The following is a 15,036-nucleotide window of genomic DNA, read 5'->3' as shown; positions in this document are numbered from 1 at the left end:
GTGCACAGCATGGTCCACAGGTGTAGTTTTCTTTTTACTGGAAGTACCCACTGTTGACTTCTTTCTCTTTCTCCCGAAAGTACCTGGATTTATCTCAATATTTTGCGCGTCACCACTGGGAACACTGGTATCGGACATTTTTCATTCTTTGAAATCAATGCTAATGCGAGCTGCCCATCCAATAATGAACTTGCTGATGCAAGGTGATTGCCAAGCACTGTTGCCAACTCGCTATTGGCTGTCCTAAAAGTAGCTAGAAGTCGGTAAATTACGTCATTGCCTAATTTGCATAATTGACCATTTGCCTGATACTGCATGTGCGCATAACACATATGTTATGTCTGATATGTGTCAGATGCAGTGATTTATTTTTGTGTGAGACACATTTACATTTAAACAGAGGTGGCCATGTGCATGCGCATTAGCAGCCTGGACGCGGAGTGTTGAGGGTCTCCTCTCTGCTCTTACTGCAGGCTGGGACTGCTGCGGACGCTACTGTGAGACTGACCTCCTGCGAGTGCTTTGGGAGGGGATCCCGGCAGCACCCGCTGCTTGTTGAGCACAGTAAATGCAGAGTGATACGTGCTTTCACACGAGAGTCTGCAAACACCACAAAAGTCTCCAATAACACCAGAGAAAGTTGCTAGATTTGTCGCTATCCGCTTTTGACAAAAAAGTTGCGAGGAGGCGTTGGAAAGTCGCCAGATTTAGCGACAAAGTCACCAAGTTGGCAACACTGTTGACAAGTTGACAACCAGCCAATATAATGGAGGAGGCCGGATGGCTCCTCCTCCAATCCGTGAATACAATTATGATTGGCTTGTTTCACCCTCATCCACCTTTGGAACTCTAAGTAACTTTTTTGATTTTCCCGGCTTAAACAGCCGTAGACAGCGCAAACTGTAGGCATATTAATTCATGTTAACATTAATCTCTAGAAATACACTACAGATACCCTGGCCTGTGTCATTCTTATCTTTATTTATATATATCTTCAGGGTTTGCAAACACCATGACTACAGAGGAAACTGAAGAGGTCAATTAGACACAAATCTATATTCAGCAATTCAAAGGTCTCCCTCTTCAACTGGATGCGCTTTGTGTAAAGGTATGCTATGGCATAGGTATATGATTTTAGTCTGTCTGTCTGTGATGAAAAGTGTTTATTTCAATCGAAATACTGTATAACTATGCTGTCATAAACAATAACTGGAGACTATGTAGTAATGCTTGTGATTATTATGTTATGGAGCATCTCTAGACTCATGATGACAACAGAATCAGAATCAGAATCAGAAGAGCTTTATTGCCAAGTATGATTTGCACATACAACGAATTTGTTCTGGTGTCATTGGTGCATAACAAGCATACAACATTTTTAAAAAATGTTAAGTGTAACAGTATACACAGTATATAAATGTTTTTTTTTGTTGTTTTTTTTAAAAAGATAAAAAAGAGCACTACAGAAGAGCAGTAAATAGCAGTACAGCTGGGCAGTAAGTGAGTAACAGTAAAATATTCACCAGGTGCAAAAGTTCACAGTAATGGCGTTAATGTGACGCATAAAAAGGATGTAATGATAACGTGACATGTAGAGGCAGAGGAGGAGTGTGAGGAGTCAGAGTGTATACTGCTGTTTTGCCATGTGATGTGCTCAGTATGTGTGTTTCTATACATTAAACACAATGTTCAACATTTCATCTGTAGTGTTTCTTTGGTAAAATACAGTACACAGAAAAGCCTATGGGTGGAACAAGTTTGAGGTACAACAATTTGATAATTATAAATATCACATCAAATTTCTGTACCTTGAACTTGTGCCACCCATTTGCTGTTCTACAAAGTTTCTCTGGTATTAGTAGATGGTTAACAAACTATTAACAACTGGAAAGTGTGAGTATATAATAATATATTAGTTATTAGGTATTAGCTTATGTATGTTATTGAGACGTTATTATAAAGTTGGAACTATTCCTCATTTACTAACAGTTAATAAATGAGGAGTAGTTGCAACTTTAGAATAACGTCCCAATAACATATATAAACTATTAACTGATAATTAACAAGTCATTAGTAAGTAATTTATTAATAGCTTGTTCATGATCTATTACTAATTTATAAGGTATAGTTATAAATCATCATCATACAGTTAACAAGTAATTGTTAACTCAATAACTAACAAGTAATAACTCATTAACTAACAGCTTGTTAGTTATCTATTGGCTATCTATAAGGCGTCGTTATAAATCCTTAACAAGTCATTAAAGGCGACATAGAATGCTTGTATCACACATATGTTAGTTATGGAAGTCTACTTACATATATTAACTTGTTTTCATGATTAAAAACCTCCTAATCGCTGCAAACGAGCCGATCAAAATATCTCCTCACTGACGCTCTCGTCAGCCGCGCTGTTTCAGACCAAAATCACACCCCCAGAACGCGGACTGTGTTGTGATTGGCCAGCCAACAAGAGCTTTCCTACTGTCCTGTGATTGGCCAGGTACCTGGAAGTGACGTAATAGATAGGCCAGCTCTCAGATACACAGCTCCCCCTCTGGCACGGTGGATGCTCTGCATCTCAGCAGCTACAATGAGAGTAGTTCTTCTTCTTCTGCAGTTGAATGTACGCAACCGGATGTGCCCAGACTAGTGCCCGCACCAGGAGGCGCTACGGTGGTGAGAGGAGTGGTGAGGATTTCTGATGACTAAATCAAATTAAGGAAGTGCCGATCTGCTTCGCAGAGCCCAGGAAAACAATGCAACACTATTTTCTTAGCAGTGGCTGAACTGTTTGTTCTGAAACTTTAGGGTTTCATAAACGAGGTAATGACGCAGATACACACACACAAACACAGCGTTAATTGGAGCTTCCGGTCTATATTGCCTTTAATAACTCATTAATTATTGTTACCATAAAATATCAGTAACAAGCTGTAAAATCTTATTTAGATAAATAAGGACCAAAACATTTAAAACAAGTGAAACAGCCTAACATAAAAACTGCTTACTAATAAGACCTATCTTATCAGACAAAAAATAAGCATATATCCCCTTGATCTAAGATATTTCATTTTACTTAGATTTCAGATGTGTTGAAACAGGTTGGACTGCAGCTGCCTGCTTGCAGTTTGTATTTTCAATTTTGATGCATGGCCACAAGCTACAACCTATGTAAACATGACACAGATGAATGAGCAAGTACTTATTTTGGTTCTAAAGGTTATGATACCACATAAGAAACGTATTTGGTATCATAACCTTTAGAACCACAATAAGTACTTGCTCATTCATCTGTGTCATGTTTACATATTTTTATACAATTACTGTTACAAATACACAGTTGATTACTGTGTATTTGTGCATTCAACATGCAATTTATCTTATTGTGTATTTGTACACACACACACACACATACTTGCTACATATTTCTTAGCTGTTCTTGTATACTTATAATGTTATTGTTTTGCACAGTAAAATGTGTGGTCACTATTTAATTTCTCTGCCGCTATATTTGTACAATGAATGTGACAATGACAATAATTGCTATTGTATCTAGCTGAGTTGTTTGACTTTTGACTTGTTTAGCTAAGGTGAAAGTTTGTTGTTGATATTTTGTCTGCTAGGTCAAAGTGAAAGTTGTTATTGTTGCTGTTTTGACCTAGTTTCTGTTGAGTCATCAGGTGTGAAGTTTCATTGGCTACAGGGGCGTGGCCAACACAGCTGTAACCAATCAGCCCCTAATCAGGTGTCTTTTAAAAAGCAGCATTCACTTTGAAGTGGCAGCTTCAGCGGCAGACTCTTCATACAAAGACTCAGGAAAACAAAAACAAAGACAAAGACAAAGGAGTCCAAACCGGAGTCCCTGTCTGCAATTGTTTTCTACCTTTCACATATGTGCACTTTTTCGATTCCTGTTCATGTTTCTTCCCACAGATATTACAAACCTCACATTCACTCACAGCATCACCATAATCTGTTCTCACTTATCTATCCCACCCGCTCCACACCTTGTTGCAGGGGGCCTGTGGAACTGCCAGTCAGCTACCCGCAAGACTGAGTTCCTCTCTGGCTTTGGTACTGAGCAATGCCTGGACTTCCTTGCTCTCACTGAGACTTGGATAACACCCACCAACACCCCTGAGGTTCTCTCCTCCGCGCACTCTTTCTCCCACACACCCAGATCCACTGGCAGAGGTGGCGGGACTTTCTGGACTTTCACTCTTTACCCACTGCCACACTTCTCTTCACAGTCGTCTTCTTGGCGACTTCAACAGAAGTCAGAGAAGTCATCCGATTTACTTCTTTTACTTTTCTCTCTTTCTCTCTCACTTGCTCCTTCTCCACCAACTCACAAATTCACCAGGAACTGCTCCACCTCCGACCTCATGGTAACTTCATCTCTGATCATTTCTTCATATCCTACTCTCTCCCACTCTACCAATCTGAAGATCTCATCTCATCAGATACTGCACTTGTCCGTCGTAACATTCGCGCTCTCTCTCCCTCCTCTCTGTCCTCAACTGTTCTATCAGCACTTCCTTCAGCTGACTCCTTCTCTCTCATGCATCCTAACTCCGCCACAGATGCCTTCCTCTCTACTCTGTCCTCTTACTTCACGGCGGGTTCGTAAGTCCTCCCCAGCCCCGTGGTTGTCTGCTGAGAGAGCCACGATACGGGCAGCAGAAAGGAAATGGCGGAAATCAAAACACCCTGACGACCTGCTTTCCTATCATTCTCTTCTCTCCACCTTCACTGCCTCTATCTCTGCAGCCAAACAATCTTTCTATCAGACGAAAATTCAATCCTCTTTCTCTAACCCCAAAAAACTTTTCTCGATCTTCTCTAACCTCCTTGACCCCCCCACTCCCCCTCCTTCCTCTTCCCTTCTACCAATTCACTTTGTCAACTACTTCACAAAAAAAGTAGATAACATTCGCTCTTCTTTCTCAACCCCACCTCCTGATCTCACCACAAATCATCTCCTTCTCTATCCTCTTTCACCCCTCTATCTCATGATCAAGTTCGTTACCTAATAACCTCTGCCCGCCCCACCTCTTGCCCCCTTGACCCTATCCCTTCTCACCTTCTTCAGTCAATTGCTTCTGATCTTCTTCCTTTCTTCACCCATCTCATTAACACATCTCTATCATGTGGTTGCTTTCCTGACTCTCTTAAACGGGACATATTATACCCTATTTCTCCAAGTTAAAATAGTTCCCTGGTGTCCTAATGAACATGTCAGTGATATGCTTTGGTCAAAATACCATAAGGATGAAGCATCATAGAAGTTCAATAACCCTGCTAAACCCGCCCCTTTCAGAACGCTCAGTTTCGTGCATGGTCCCTTTATATGCAAATGAGACACAGAGTGCAGCACCGCTGATCACCACCAAATGAGCAACTGAATATATTTTGGAGGGCCGGGCCAAAATGCCGAACTCAATTATGCATAATATATGTTGCCCGTGGGAATTTGATACACACACACAGGACACAATAAATGGGGTTTTATAGCTTTACTCAATGCAATGGGACAGTCGTCCAAATCAATAACCCAAAAAATCGGAGGGCTGTTCACAGATTTTATATTTGAAAAGAAATGGAAAATAAAATACAAAAAATGTCCCAAAGTACGGTAGTGGCCGAGGAACTAATCACACATAACAACAAAATACAAGGTCAGTAAGATAACCATTTAACAAACACAATTTGGCATGTACACAGACACTTACACTTCACCACTCGTCTTCACCACGTGTTTGAGCTTCCTTCACTCAGCACCGAAGTTAGCTGCTAATCGTGGTTGTCGCATACTGTAGTGTGTTCACATCCTGAAACATATTTCCATTAAATACCATGTTCGGTCGCTTCACAGGCTGTTAAGTTCCAGTGAATAATATGCTCCACCATGTGTGTACTTTATTTACCGTAGAATCAAGCAAGTGTCCGTTACCCACTTTTAAGATCTCCGGCACGCATTCACAGAGGGAAAAAAACCCTCTGGGCTCAATGCTGCCACCCTGTGACCAAAAAGTGTCTGTGTGCATTTCTGTGTTTTACAAAAAGATTACATGGAGAAAGAGAACACAATAAACAAAGAACACATAAAAATGTAACATTACAATAAACAAGAACTTCTGGGTTTATTTACCACCCAGCTACATATACATTTTATTTCTATATAAAAAGCAGTAAATGGCACAGTCACATTAATAACAAAGGGCATTTTGAGTTTCATAAACTATTGAAACAAGGATTTTCTTAGCTTTGTAAAGACATCACATCATCTTTGTAGCCAAAATAAACAAGACATGTCACTGAACTGTGTAAAGAAAAGTGTCCCAGTTTTGTAGCCTTTTTGACTTTACGTGCCTATATTAAACATTTAACGTTTTCAGAACTGTGCAAGAAAGAAAAAGATCAAGTGTCCCATTTCACTTGTTATATTCCCACACTTTAGTGTTCTTCAGTTCTTTTTTTTTCATTCAATGTGAGAAATCCAGTCTCTGTTGAGCTTTAACAAGTCCATCAAAGTCAGGTTGAATGTCTGAGGTGCAGATGCGAAGCACAGCTGACAGATGTTCATCAGTGAGAGAGGATCTGTACCTGGATTTGGTAAACTTCATGACTGAGAATGTCTGTTCACATATGTAGGTGGATCCAAAGAGAACCAACATCTTCTGAGCATGTCTCCTCATGTTTGGAAAGTTCTCCTCCTTGAGAGCAGAGTAGAACTCTAGCAGTGATGCTGACTTAAAGTGCTCTTTCAGTAGTGAATCAGACTGCAGGTCAATGAGTTCAAGCTGAACATCAGTGGGTGCACTATCAACACTGCAGGTAAAGGGAGAGGAAACCAGCTACATTTCATCCTCAACCTTTTTGAAATCTAGAAAACGCCTTGAAAATTCCTGATGCAGTGCTCCTAACATGGATGAGTACCTGTGCCGGTGATCAGCTGATGGTTTGATTTCTTTCAGGGTTTTCGTGTGTTCGAGATTGTTGCTGCCCAGTTGTCTTGAAATGAATTGCAACTTTGTCATGAAGGCTTTCACATGGCTATGCATTTCATGAGCAAAAAGGCCCTTGCCCTGCAGTTGTGTGTTCAGTTCATTCATCATTGCAGTCACATCAACAGCAAATGTTTTATCTCTGATTTCAGAACCCAAAACCCTTTTAGCACTTTGCCCACGCTGAGCCATCTGACAGCTGTGTGGTACCTGGCATCACCACGTTCGCTCTCTTGCTCCTCCAATAGTGAAACAAACTGCCTGTGATTTAATGCTCGCGCTCTGATGACTTTAACTGTTGTAGTAACAATATCAACCACATGGCTAGGTTTTAGCACTGACTTGCACAACGCTTGCTGAAGAATTATACAATGTATAAACACCGATTTCTGCTCTGCGTTGAGTTCACTCACTTTATCTTGCATTCTTTTCAAAAGCCCAACATTTTTCCCTGTCAAATTTGGACACCCATCTGTAGTGACACCTGCCAGTCTGTCCCATTCGAGTCCCAGTTTGTCCATGCATGCGTTTACCTCAGTGAACAGATCACTCCCCGTTGTGGTTCCTTTCATTGGCCGCATTGCTGCCAGCTCCTCTGTAAGCTTGAATTTGCGCGTTATCCCCCGGAGGAATATGAGCAGCTGGGCTGTGTCACGGACGTCACAGCTCTCATCCAAAGCCAAAGAAAAAAAGTCAAGCTTCCCATTTCACTTTGCAGCAGGACAGCGGGATGTTTTCAAACGCTTCTTTTTTCTCTGGGCATAGCAGTGCTGCAGACTCGACCATGCACTCTTTCACAAACTCCCCCTCAGAGAATGGCTTCCTTTTCTGGGCGATTTTGTGGGCTATCACGAAGCTGGTTCTGGTCGCTGCATGCAGCTTTGTAAAACAGCATTGTTGTTTTTCTAGCTTTGCTAGTAAATCCGTTGATGTCCGTGCTCGTTCGGTATCAGTCAAATATTTGTATTTCTTGGCATGTTTCGTCTCGTAATGCTGTTTCAAATTGTATTCTTTCAACACGGCGACATGCTCCCCACAAACCAAACACACAGGTTTACCCTTGACTTCAGTAAAGAAAAAATTAGTAGTCCATATTTGTTTGAAAGTTCTGCTTTCGGCATCCACTTTCCTCTTTTTGGCATGAGCTGACAGCGGGTGACAAGGAAGGTAGACAGGTTGTCAATCACACGCATTTCATGTGCACAGTTGACGTGCACGATTGCGTGCACTGTGAGAATAAATGGGCTTCAAAATAAAAGCAATGCGGTTTTAGTCCACCCATAAGATAATTATGGGTGGTGGTAAAATATGTTTTATTTTCTAATTATCATGTAATCTTTCGTGGGCCGGTCAGAATCATCCTGCGGGCCGTACAATGCCCAGGTCTGTCTTGGACCTTTCTGCAGCGTTTGACACAGTTAACCACAAGATCCTTACTTCCTCCCTTCAAGAACCAGGTGTCATAGGCTCTGCACTTACCCTACTCTCATCCTATCTTCAAAACCGAACATACAGAGTAACCTGGAGAGGATCTGTGTCGGAACCCTGTCCTCTAACTACTGGGGTCCCTCAGGGTTCTGTCTCGGCAAGACTGAGTTTCTTTTTCTCCCAGGAAAGGGCTCTCCCACCACAGATCTGACCATCACCCTCGACAACTCTGTGGTAGCTCCTTCTCATACCGCAAGGAAACTGGGTGTGACACTTGATGACCATCTCTCCCTCACTGCCAACATTGACCATACAGACGCTTTGATGGGGTAGTGTGTTGCAGTTTTCAGTATGATATTGCAATTCACCGCCAGAACGTTAGGGGCTGCGGGAATGAGTCGTTAACTGACCAATGATGGATGATACATTTTTTTGGAGGCACACAAAGTAGTAAGTAGTACATTTTATTTTAATGTTTTTTTTTATTTACATTAGTAAATGAGTGAGAGCTACATTTCATTTGAGACCTCCAGTCTAAGTTCCATTTTGATAACTTTGCACTATTCAAGTTGACTCTCCTCAAGCTTTTTTCTCCTTTTTTACATTTGTAAATGAGTGACGGATCATTTTTCATTTGAGATGCTAAGTTCCATGTTTTACAACATGTGCACTACATTTGTAATGACAATGACAGTTTCAGAGTTTGCAGTTTGTTCAGAATAAATCACTTAGAGTTCTGTAGACCTCAGTAAAACCCATTTGAGGCATTTTGAGATTCAAAAGGTTTAATTAAAAATTAAAAATGTTTTTCCATGAAAAAACGTGTTCAATGCATTTGACAATGCAAGATCATCACTGAAACATGATTTCATGTTACATACATACACCATTATGAGCAACTGCTGCTCAAATCAATAAATACATAGAACAGAAGGAGAACTCTCTAACAAGGAGACTAAATTAACAAAAGAAAAACGACAAAGAAAAACCTCACTACCATACTGCTCCTTGAAAAAAACCCCAAAATACACATCGGAACAGCACCCCTAAACTAGTGTGGGACACAGAAAGTCAGAGTTTTTAACACGGTGCTTTTTTTGAGTTTCCCCTGCTAGAGTCTGCCTGTCATTGCAACAACCACACAACCTCCATGAATCACATGCTCTGATAAACTCAACACCATCCTTCTCCCACTTTCAAATGAGGCGTGCTCAGTCACACACAACATGAGTCACCCATTCGCTCCGCTGACTGCCCGTCAAATACAGAAAATCATGGCATCTGGGCAACTTGTCTCCGCTGGTTGGCAGCAGGGAGCAGACGCCACACCAATCCGGGTGCTCCGGGCTCACTGAAAAAAATAACTCATAAGATTTACTTAAAAAATATATTGTAAGTATTTGCACGCAAATGATTCAAGTAAAATTTAATGCTGCAATATCAAGTAACACTAACTTGCCAGTATCAAGTAACCATTACCATAAAACATAACAGTTGTAAAGATATTAAGTAACATTTACTTAATTACATCCAAGTTTTAAGATATATTTATTCAAACAAATTAAGTAAAGTCTACTTGTTTTTCATAGGCAGGAACACCTTTTTCCTCAACATTCTAAGTAGATTTTATATATCTGTAGCATTTGTTTTTATGAAGTAATTAAGTAGATTTTAATTATTTTCTTGTGCTTTAGATTTTAATTTACTTGGTTCCATTACGTTACATTACTCACTAAAATTAGGTAATCATTGCCAGTTTTCCTTTGATAAATGTTACCAAATAAATTTAACTAATAATATTTAATATATATTGATCACATATCACACAACTAAATTACAATGCAATTAAACCGTTTATTTTCATTTTAAACAGTTCAACAAACAAGAACCGTCAAAGTAAATCCACAACTATCATACTATCATACTACTGAAACATTGGTATGACTGGTAAACAACAAATACATTATACACCACATCCAACATAGATCTGGTAACATAGTCACTTCTCAGATATGCAATTATCTTACAAACCTACACTCTGATAAAGTGCAATTTCAACATTAAAACCAGTCCTCTAGACTATAGTGCACTTTTAAGAATGCAATTAAAACATTCATGAAATTAAATCAACAAATTCAATTAACAATGAAGAATAAAATCTTTACTGTAATTAACAGATACCTTATTTGACAAAAATAAAAAACATTAATGACAGGCAACTTCCCACTAGTAAACCAAGATGAACCGGTACTCAGTGCTAATTCTTGGCATTTCTTCACAAGGGTCCATGCATGGTGTTATGTCATCAACAAGGGTCGATGCATGATGCCACATTTTTCTCCTCTAGGATGACAAAGTCGTGACATGCATTTAGGAAAGCAACTTCATCTTCAGGGTGTTTACTTTTGGGGACAGTTGAAAATGATTCTGCGCAGCCGCCAAAAGTTTGTCTACATTGCTAGGGTTTCCATCTGGTAGGGTTAACTTGTAAACTTGTGTCTCTTCAATAACAACACGTTGTTGAGTTGGGGCAGACATGATCACAGTCTTGGGCAAGCAGAACTACAAGAGAGAAAAAAGAAGACATGGTGTGATAAAACAACAAATAATAAACAAAATACTAAAAAACAAATAATATATTTTCACACAAAAGAGGACATTGTTTATGATTTTTGATTTAATGAAACATTGTCCGAAAGGTGATAATTCTATTTTATGTTGATTGTTGAGGCTGTAAAGAAAGAGTGGTGCTGGGGTGCACTCTAACATCAATAATAAACTTAAAGTAGAACTATCACTTTTCGGCAACGTCAACAAAAACAGAAAATAATATTAATTTGTGTCCACAAATATTGTACAGGTGTCCTAATACTTTTTCCACAAAAATTCCAGTATCTTGTTAAAAATTTAAAAATTGCATCTGCTTCTGCACAGTGAAGCTCTAACAGTCAACTGAAGGAATAAGTAGAAAAACATGTAGGAAGGACTTGGGTTACTTAACCTAGTTTGGGTCATGATCAAACGTAAACGAACATTTTGTTTTCTCTATGCTAAATAAAGCAATTAATACATGACATTTCAACAGATTTATTTGCTAGTATAACTTGAGCTACATTGAACTACAAAAACATGAACGCTGAGATGCTGTGGGCTTCAGACCGCACAGCACAGCCATGCTGTTTGTTAGCCGTGCTAACTAGCTTCTTGTCAAAAAAAGTAAAGAAAGAAAACTGCCAGCGAAGTCAAACATTCATCAGTATTCTAGCTCCCCCTCATTCTCAATGCACAATGTTAATTCACTAACATAACGTTACTTCAGTGTCGCCACCAAACGTTTTACAGAAAAAAAACATGTTCTACTACGCTGACGTCAGTTGATTAACGTTATACCTTTATGTTGGTGCTTTTTTTAATATCATAGCTTTAGTTATTTATTATTTATTTAGTTATTTTAGCCGAAAAACCTGCAGCCTTCCCACTTACAGGCCAGCACGGACCAATGTGACGTAAAGCCAAGTTTAAACTGACTTATGAACAGTAACATATCTTGGTTCAAACTATCAACATACATGCGACTTATATATATTATCAAACATTTAACATAACGGTAATAACTTACCTGTGTGTCTTACGTGTACACCTTGCTCTGTGATCCTGTAACGTCCGGAGCAGCAGAGCCAGTCCTGTTGTAATGTGCGCATACGTCGTGCATGCGTTTCAAAATGCTACATTTTCAGTGTAAAGTTTATGTAGTATTTCTAGGTTTATGTATTTACAACTATTAAACATTTAAATAGTATGAGAAAACCAAAGTAAAACTTACTCTTCTCCCATAATTCATGTATTACATTAATAAAATGTTTAATTTTTACTTAACAAACTCTAGTTCTCACTGAATCTTAAAAATACAAGGTAGAAATTATGAGAATTTACTGCACCAAAAAGTCACTTTTTTCAGTGTAGGCAAAGGGCCAATCGGGGACGGGCACTCACACATAGCTGCCTCCTGGGGACAACACACTCTGCAAACCCCAAAAAACGGCAGAGGCCGTAACAGTGGTGCTGAAAAAACTTGTAGAGTGAATTAGAGAGGTCAAAAAAATATTTTATGGTTCACTCTGCATGGCATGCACAACTACTAGGTGCAGTTGGTGGTTGTAGCAGTGGATATATGGGACATATCTAGCAAGCTTCTTTTGGAGCAGAGCTTGTACACCACCTCTGACCCCACTCATCACAGAAGCCCCATCATAACACTGACTAAGTATGTTGTCAGCACTGTAGCCAGCATCAGAAAGGTGTGTCAGTATCTCAGAGGTGATGTACTCTGCATCAAGTTGATGCAAGTCAAGCAACCCAATTAGATGCTCCTCTGGCACGGAATTGCTGACAAAGCAAATCATCACAGACATATTTTCCACATTGCACCTGTCTCTGGTCCCATCACTTTTGAGGCAGAACCCTGCAGAATCTGCATTTTCATATTTTTTCCTGATCTCTCCAAGCACCATGTCTGCCAGTGTTTCTATAATTTAAGTTTGGATATCCTTAGATGTATATTTTGCATTCTTTGGGATACCCTTTGCAATGCTTGCTAGCTTCTCATCCTTCTCTAAGGTGTACTCCATTAGCTTTAGGAAGAGACCTGAAGCAATGTCGTCGTCAGCTGCATCATGCCTCACAGTTTCTGCAGTCCCACGGAGCCCCAACTCATTTACACAAAGAAACTTAACAGCACTGCCTCTTGACTTAGTGGTTTTTTACAAGTTGTGTTTTACCAACTAACAGGGAGTCAACAGTTCCCCCTGTAGCCTCTCTGCTTTTGTGCTGAGTCCATACAGTTGAAGCATTGGGGGAGCACTTGTTGGGAGGATGGAGGGAGCTGGTGCAGGAGAAGCAGTGATTGCTGATGCTAAAGGTGCAGTATTGCTAGCTGCTGTCTCTGATGTACTAGCAGTAGCATCATTGCTACTACTACATGCAGGAGCAGCGCTACACTTTTTAAAAGCTCTGAAAAACGGATGCATTACACAGCATTAACTTTCTCTAACAAGTTAGGTAAGTTAGGTAGGTCTTCTGTAACTGAAACATCAACACTTTTTTGATAAATCATTGCAGAAGTGATAAATGTGTGCAGGAAGTTGGGAGTTTTTCTTGGAAATGTTCATAGGATTTAATTGTAAACACTGTAGGAAAGACAAAGCAAGTGGTGTGCATGTTGCCCTCTCTTTATCTTACCATTGACAGTCACACATATGATACTATGATTTATATTGCAACAATATCCACTTCCACTTCCTGCCTAACAATAATCAGAATTAATCTGAGTTTTATTTTCTGTGACACTTTGTACTAATGAGCAGTATTGATAAAATAATCCTTTATTCTAAAAACTTACCTTTTTTCCTTGTTGATGAATTTCTTCTGAAATGTGTATTTATCTTGTCCAGAGGCAATGAAGTGCATGACTTCCTTTTCAGGATAAACCCATTTGAGAACATACATGATACACTGTCTTGACCAACAACAATTTGATTTAAAATGATACATGATGAAAAACACGATCATTTGAGTAACTCTGGGAAAGGCCATGATGCTACCAGTATTTTTCAACATAGCTATACCAACAGAATTAATTGACAGATCCATACAAGGGGAATTTGTAAAGATTAGGAACTTACCTCTTTTTTTAAAGATTGAGGACAGAAATCGAGAGGATGTAGTACAAGGTTGAGTTTCCTTCTCCAAAAACTTGCAACAAAGCTTGCTGTGAACTTTCTGTGAGGAGTATACATACTCAGTCCCAAACAGCTATCTGGGCAGCGATTGGCTGTCATGATCAGACAAACAGCGCAAATGTTCTCTGGCCATGGAATTGTGAAGCTTCCTCCATGTAAATGAACGGTGCATCAGAGCAGGTCAGACATGGTGCTCTAAGCTCTTATCTGGCCATTATCTGGCCAGACATATGACAGTTTCCTGTGCATGAGTATCTGGCTGACGAGACAGAGACGCTGAAAATTCTTCAATTTACTGAGACTGTTACAAGTACAAGTAGTGGAAAAGTCAGAGACTGAACTGAAACATTTAATCAGAGCAATAAGTTGCTGTAGCATAAGATTTTCTGTGGCTGATGTGGACAATTGGAAGACAGAAAGGCTTGCATGGCCACCATGAGAATATTACTTATGTCTTAATATTAACTTACATTACTACTTCAAGAGAAATGTGTCTCTTAAAGTAGTAATGTAAATGATATTTTGTTGGTTGTTTTTGAAGATAGTATGAATAGAATATGTTTCATATAATTCCGTAAAAAACAACAACATAGAAACAGTGACGTGACACAGCACAGATCATAACTTAATCCTTTTTATTGTTATTGCACATGTACAACGAAATTATAGCAGCAACCGAGTGTCAAAGTACAGGTAAAAAAGTACAGTTTAAAAAACAAGGGTTTCAGTGCAAAAGGATATAAAATAGATAAATAGATAGTATGTACAGTGTTTGTTACAATATATGCACATTGTCCTTGGGTGGTGTGTGTGAGTGTGTGTGCGTGTCAGTGTTTGTTTGTGTTGGGTGGAGAATAGAA

This window comes from Solea senegalensis, linkage group LG3 (assembly GCF_019176455.1).
Source record: "Solea senegalensis isolate Sse05_10M linkage group LG3, IFAPA_SoseM_1, whole genome shotgun sequence".
NCBI classification, from domain to species: Eukaryota; Metazoa; Chordata; class Actinopteri; order Pleuronectiformes; family Soleidae; genus Solea; species Solea senegalensis.
The sequence above is the reverse complement of the archived record's forward strand: the minus strand, read 5'-3'. Positions refer to the sequence as shown.